Genomic DNA, 7319 nt, shown 5'->3' with positions numbered 1-7319 from the left:
CTTAACAATGGCATTATGCTGGATGAATTAGACAAGGACATTTGTCCCAAAATAGTCAATACAGAACAAAAATGCCTATATTCCAGAAAAAATCTAACCTGAAATCGGCATTCAGGAAAGGCACTGAGCTCTTCAATGGTAACAGAGTTCCTAAATGATCTCTTTACTACCCTTCAATCGTGGAAAATATATATACATACTTTGAAAAGGAATCAAAATTGTGTCTACCTTATCTGTACAGAAAAAAAAGAGCATCTTTCTGTATCCCTGAGACTTCTTTAGGGATCAAACCCCCCACACACAAAATAAGGATGTTCATATGGTACTTGCCAAAGTCTAGTCCGCAGAACACTGGCACCAGAAGGTTCCATGGTTATTCAGGGTCTGAAAATAGTCCCCTCTTTCATACTTAATTCACAACGCTCATATTAAAGATTCTGTCAGTCCTGAGACAAAGAACTAAAGGCCTCTGTGTCACTTTGTTTAAACCTGGGTTTGCCGAGCTTTCTTTATTTCTGTCATGGAATTCTGTTCACCCACACATCTTCCTGGTGTTCCACGGAATCTACTTTAGAAAACACTAGTCTAAAAACTAAACTCCTATGCTAGCTGCGAACAAAGAGGAGAATATTACATTCAGAAATCCTGGGGGAAAGTTATTTAAAGGCCTTTCGTACCTTTGTAGAGTATTTTTCTCCCAGGTACACAGTAATGGGTCAATGGAAATGGAAACTTAGATTTTTTTTTTTCCTGTTTTAATGAAGAAAAATCTCTCTTTCGTCTAACATGCTTAAATAGAAAAGAGTTTACAGGATGTTCAAAACAATCCCTGAAAATTCTTTTCTGGTGAAGAAATACCCAAGTGCTCACAGCCAGAAAAATATCAGGGAAATAAACAATGAATTTGGCAATATAACAACTCCAAATCATCCTTTCTCTACAAGTCCAATTTGTTTTCTATCAGTTCTCTGTAAATCTTCTCCCTAGTAACTCAATCAAATGTTAGCTTAGACGTGCTACTTAGAATCAAATTAAAAATTCTAGAAAATGAAGCAACAAACCAAGGACTTTAGCTTTACACTCACCGGGAGGGGACAGACAGAGAGAAATGAGATTAATGACAAAGGGATTTACAGAAACTCTTTGGGAAGCACAGAAACTCTCATTCATGTATTAGTCCCGAGGGTTCTGTTGGCTATTATTAGCATTCTGTCTAAAATGAGACGAGAAAGGAAAGGGTAAATGAGGAGAACCTTGGAGCAGATGAAAACGATAATACTTTAGGGACCACAGGATCCGTGAAAATTAGCACTGAGCCCTCATGCCCAAGACATAAAAGAAATCAGGGCAGTCTTAATGAGAACTAGGCAGTGAGCCTAATGAGAACTGTAATATACTTTATCTCCCCTTTATATTTCATTTTGGTGTCATTAGATGCAATGAACCGACAAGTATTTATTGGGAGCGTATTCTGTGCCCAACTTGGGGCCAAGCGCTCTGGGGAGATCCAAATTGCATTCAATGGTGGCTGGCAGCATGCGACTTCCTGACCAGAGCATCTACACCAGAGTCTCCTGGGAACTTGTTAGAAATGCACTCTCAGCCCCACCTGGACCCACAGAATCAGAAAGCCTGGGGATCGGCCCAGAATTCAGTGTTTTTAACAAGCCCTGCAGTGACTTGAGAACCATTGGTCTATAGCCTAGTTGGGGAGCCTTGAAAACACAAAGCAGCAGCAAATAAAACAGAGCTGGAAAGTGCAGAGAGCTCACAGTCAGCCTCGGTGACTGTTCAAACTCCATGCTGCAACCTTGAAGCAAACCCAAGGCCAGGCACGGGGAGGCTGAGGCAGGAGGATTGAGAGAAGAGTACTAGTGAGACCTCTTCTCAAGGAAACAAAACAGAAAAGCAAAACCCAGAGTATCTGTAATGACTTTTTCTATTTCCACTCTCAGAGGCTGGTATAAAGAGAAGACGTTAATTCCTAATGGACAAGGAACATTCTATTGTCCTGGCAGATGAAGCTGCAGAAAGAACTGCAGAAAGATCTCTCTTTGTCCTTTAAATGTTATCAACATACATGGCCCTAAGGGGGTCTCCATGCTGTATTTGCTACATTGGGGTTAGAAGCAGCCCCAGTTCCCTTTCCAACAAAGTCCTGGGCAGCAGAGGTGATGCCTTTGCATTTCAGTGCCACTAAAAAAGCCCCTTCACTCTGCTTGATCTGGGAGTCATTCCATTCTTGCGCCGAAGCACACTTCTTCACATACAGTGCTCTAAAGACTTCAGCTACCAGTAGGGATTGCAGTTCACGTTTATTGAACATATTTTATAACATGTCAAGTGCTTTATATGAATCATCTTTTAACTCTTGCTCCACCTTTGGAGGTACCTAGTTATTCACCCCATTTGACAGGTGAAGAAATTAAAGATTAGAAAGATCAAGTCCACTGTTCCACACTACACATTAAAATATAGTTAAAACTTAGGTAAATCTGACTGTACAGCCCAATTCTCAGGCACTGCCTCACATCCTCCTGAATTATTCAGTATTCTGGAAGGTCCTGGAACATTATCTTCAGCAAGGTTAATATTAGCCTTACTTATTTTTGGCAATTGCATAAAATGGAATAAACAGAGACAAGAGGTGCTTAAGCAATCTGTGGTTTTTAGGTAACAACATGCAACACAGTAAGAAGAATGAATTAAACTACAAAGGTACAATTTAAATAGACAAATTTTGTTGACGATCCCTTTGGGTATTGTGGTGTCTTATGCTTTAGACAAGATTCTCAATAGCAAATTCTTACTCTTGGATATGTATCATAAAACTACAAGAGCTCTGTGTGTATAAAGTGAGATCCTTATTAGTGGAACCACAGTAATAAGATATTATTACATTATGATATTATATCCTAGGGTATTATAATAAAAGGCTATTACCACGTACTTGGCTAACAGGGTCCACACTGTTATAACATATTAAAACCAGACAGAGTTATAAAAATGACAATATTATAAGCATAATCTTTAGTACTTGTAGGGGAAAACATTTTTCAAATGAGGTCTCAAAACACTTGCCTAGCATTATTGCAAATTTATATATGGAGAAACTGTTACAGAAAGACTTAAACAAACACATCCAAAAATATATGGAAGTTTTTTGCAAAATGTATGAAAGATTAAAAGCTCACCCAGTATAGGTTGACAGGAAAAGATTCCAAATGACCCCAGGGGAGGAATTCAAGTAACTGTTCATTTAACAATAATTTATTGACTGCCTATTATGAGCTAAGTAGTATTCCACAATATGCAAATAGAGCAGCAAACCAAAGAGGCAAAGCGCCTGCTCCTTGGAGCTTACTGCTTAATAGGCAAAATAGAAAAATAAACAAATAAGCATCTCATATACTGTTAAATAATTCTTTTAAAAGCAAAGCAAGGGATAAAATGAGTGGGCAAGGGAAAGTGATGGGTTGTGGTTTCAATATGGTGGTCAGGGACAGCCTCTTGATGAGGTGACATACAAGCAGAACCTTAACAGAACCTAGGCTGCAAGTCAGTGCAAACACCTGGGGGAAGCGGGCTCAGGGCTGCAGGAGGAGGGCTCAGAGCTGGGGGGATACCAAGTTCAAAGCACCTGGCTGGAGAACGTGGTGGTAGCATCGCAGAAGAGCAAAGCAGCCAATGAGAGTGAGCAGAAGATGGCAGGCACTGAAAGCAGGCTGTGGTCAGGGACCTAGGACTGACTGACCGATTTGGAGGACGGGACCCAGAAAGAACTTTGCACAGGCTAAGCCTACACTCTACCACGGAGCTGCACCTGTACCAGTTTCAGTACGTTTCCAGGACATTACATTTCACTAGGTTTGAAAAGAACCTACTGTAGGGAATCTGAGCAGGGGACTGATACCATCTGAAGACCAGGTGAGAGATGAGAGCCAGGTGACTAGCACAGGTGAGTAGGATAGGTGAGAGATGTTTGTGGCTTGGTCAGGGCAGAAAGAAAGAAGTGGTCAGAATAAGACTATGTTGAACAAAAAGCCAATAAGTTGGATATGGAGAATGAGAGACAGGGAAGATAACAATTTTAAGCTTCTGCCTCGAGCAGAAGTTTACCCTCCAGTGAAATGGGGGAAGGAAGGGCTGGGAGACCAAAACTTCGTTCTGGGACATGTGAAATTCGACGTGCCCAGTGTACATCCAAGTGGAGTTAAGCAGGTGGCTATTCAAGGCTGGTGTTCAGAGGCGAGGCTAGGTGGATACACCACTGGATGTCACAGATACTGAAGAATCAAATGCTTCCCTGAATCTGTGTGGCAGAAAGAATGGTGAGTACAAATCAGAAGATGCGAGTTCTACCCTGGGTCCCAACGGTGGCTCTCTGGGTTTGGTTCTTACCATCCACATCCTGCCCTTCCATCTACAAAAGAAATGCGACTAAGAATGATTCTGGAATAGATAATCACGTGCATTGGCAAGGAGGGGGAGAAACCAGACGTTCATACGCTGATGGCGGGAAGGTAACATGGAGTCACCTGCAAAGTTTTCCAGTTCCTCAGACACTTAAGCACACCCCAAGTGAACTAGAAACAAATGTCCACACAAAATCTCGTCCATGAACACTCATAGCAGCATTACTCAAAACAACAACAATCTAAATGTCCTTCTACTAGGAGATAAAGTGACACTGTCTATACAGGGGAATAACACCCAGACACAAAAAGGAAGGAAGCACAGAGACCTGCTAAGCACACATGGGCCTTCGGAAACACCACACTGTGTGAAAAAAGCCAGATTAAAAAGTCCATGTTTTGTATATACACATTTATGTGAAATATGCAAAACAGGTCAACAAGCAAATCCACGGACTTAGAAATGAGTTGCCAAGGGCTGGGGGGACTTGTTGGGAGGACCTGGCAGGTGACAACTAAGGGGCAGGGGACATCTTCTGGATGTGCTGAGAAGAGTGGTGGCTGTACAACCTGGTGAATTAGCTGAAAGCCACTGGACTGTACACTTTAGAAAGGTGATGATTTTGGTATATGCATGGTACCTCGACTAATTAAAAAAAAAGAAAAGACAGTCACAGCTTCTCAAGGAAAAAGAAATGATAAGCCAGGATGAAATCTCATTTGGTAGAAGACACATTAGTGCGAGTCTTCAAAGCCAAGAGGGATTGTTTTTTGTTTGTTTTTATTTAAATTTGTTTTAATTAGTTATATGTGACAGTAGAATCCATTTTGACACATCATACATAAATGGAGTATAACTGCTCATTCTTCTCATTGTATATGATATAGAGTTACACAGGTCATGTTATATGCACACAGGGTAAAAATGCCTGATTCATTCTACTATCATTCCTCCCCCCATACCTCCTCCCCTCTTTTCACTTCTTTCTAATACAAAGTAACTATATTCTGCCCACCTCCTTATTGAGAATTAGCATCTACATATCAGAGAAAATATCCGACCTTTGATTCTTTGGGATTGGCTTATTTCACTTAGCATGATATCCTCCAGTTCCATCAATTTACTGGCAAATGTCATAATTTCATTCTACTTTAAGGCTGAGTCCATTGTGGTGCTGGAGTTGTGGCTCAGTGGTAGAGTACTCATCTCACATGTTTGAGACACTGGGTTTGATCCTCAGCCCCACATAAAGATAAATAAATAAAATAAAGGTATTGTTTCCATCTACAACTTAAAAAAAGTTCTATTGCGTGTGTGTATATGTGTGTGTGTGTGTGTGTGTATATGTATATATATATATATATACACACACACACACACACACACACACACACACACACACATATACACACACACCACAATTTCTTTATCCCTTCATCTGTTGAAGGGCACCTCAGTTGGTTCCATAGTTTGGCTACTGTGAATTGACCTACTATAAACATGGATGTGGCTGTGTCACTGTAGTATGCTGATTTTAAGTCCTTTGGGTCTAGATCAAGGAGTAAGATAAGCCGGTCAAATGGTGGTTCCATTCTAAGTTTTCTGAGGAATCTCCATACCATTTTCTAGAGTGGTTACACCAACTTTGCAGTCAAGAAGGACGGCCACCAGTTGTGTCCTCCTTCCCACCTTTACTATACCCTTGCTTCCCAGGAACTCTTGAGCACGGAGTTTGAAGTCAAAAGGTAGAAAGCAATGCTGCCAGGCTTTGAAAAGCTCTAAATTACACACAGTGTTTACTGTGGAAAAGCAACAGAAATCTGAAAGGAAAGGGGGTAAATACAAAATTTCCTTCTATCATAACAGAAAACTAATCTCTGGATATTGCAATAGAGTGCTAAGCCCCAGATTTCCTCTCATTTCATATTATTATTGAAATTCTGATCATGTAAAAATAGCTCATGCAGATGTTCTAGCCTATCCTGATTCTACCCCAAGCCAATCATGAACCCAAGCCTGTGCCTGCAATGGGTAGATCATAATATAGTATCATTTCAGCAAAATCCAGATACATGATAATGGGACACAAAAGTCAAGATAATCAAAGAAATGCAGAGTGAAGAATTTCATAAAAATTCAAGTAATCCTAGCAGAATGTTAAAGTTCCAGGTTTGTAAACATCCAAACAAACCAGCTTAAGTACTGTACTCTCTAGGGTACAATGGAATGTCCTAATGGAGGGGTCACAGAGATCCCACTGGGTTAATAGCCCAGAAGAGGGCCCACCTCTTTATTTCTATAACTTTACATAAGGTTATTTTCAAAGGAAAATGTGCAGAACCCCCAGAGGGGTGGGCAGAGATTTAAAATGTGTGGAGAGAAGTACCTAAGACATACAAAGCATATTCTTAATATGAAGTCTTACAAACTTGATTCCATCTCTTTCTGCACTTTAATGTTATTTTTCCAACTTCATCATATCAGAGGATTTGGGGAACTTTCTCTGGCATGACTTTCCAGTTACTCTTGTTGAATCTGAAAGAGGAACCCTGAGGCACATGTTCGTAGACACCAATGTTCACAGCTGAGGGGTCTTGATGCTGCACCTCCTCTTCCCTAAATCCTTCCCACTCAGTGGTTCCTCCCTCACTTGGGATCAGGGTCAATGTCTTTTCGGGGCAGCGGGTACCAGGGATTGAACTTAGGGGTACTCGACTACTGAGCCACATCCCCAACTCTATTTTGTATTTTATTTAGAGACAGAGTCTCACTGAGTTGCTTTTGCTGAGGCTGGCTTTGAACTTGCGATCTTCCTGCCTCAGCCTCCGAAGCTGCTAGGATTATAGGCATACACCACCATGCCTGGCTCAGGGTCACTGTCTTTTTTTTTTTTTTTTTTTTTA

General features: G+C 40.9%; 1 protein-coding gene and 1 long non-coding RNA gene across 20 annotated transcripts in view; both read right to left on the bottom strand.

The window, feature by feature from the left end:
• Celf2 (CUGBP Elav-like family member 2) overlaps window positions 1-7319 on the bottom strand; it is a 788139-nt gene that overhangs the window by 272138 nt on the left and 508682 nt on the right. The window lies entirely within an intron of this gene.
• Window positions 1-7319, bottom strand: part of LOC125619580 — a 38698-nt gene that overhangs the window by 28970 nt on the left and 2409 nt on the right. Inside the window, exon 2 of the long non-coding RNA XR_007351118.1 lies at window positions 2944-2949. This is a non-coding gene — a long non-coding RNA (uncharacterized LOC125619580). The remainder of the gene's footprint in view (window positions 1-2943; window positions 2950-7319) is intronic.

Source organism: Marmota marmota, unplaced genomic scaffold (genome assembly GCF_001458135.2).
Source record: "Marmota marmota marmota unplaced genomic scaffold, marMar, whole genome shotgun sequence".
NCBI classification, from domain to species: Eukaryota; Metazoa; Chordata; class Mammalia; order Rodentia; family Sciuridae; genus Marmota; species Marmota marmota.
Note: the sequence above shows the minus strand (reverse complement) of the source record. Positions and strands in the feature narration are given on the sequence as shown.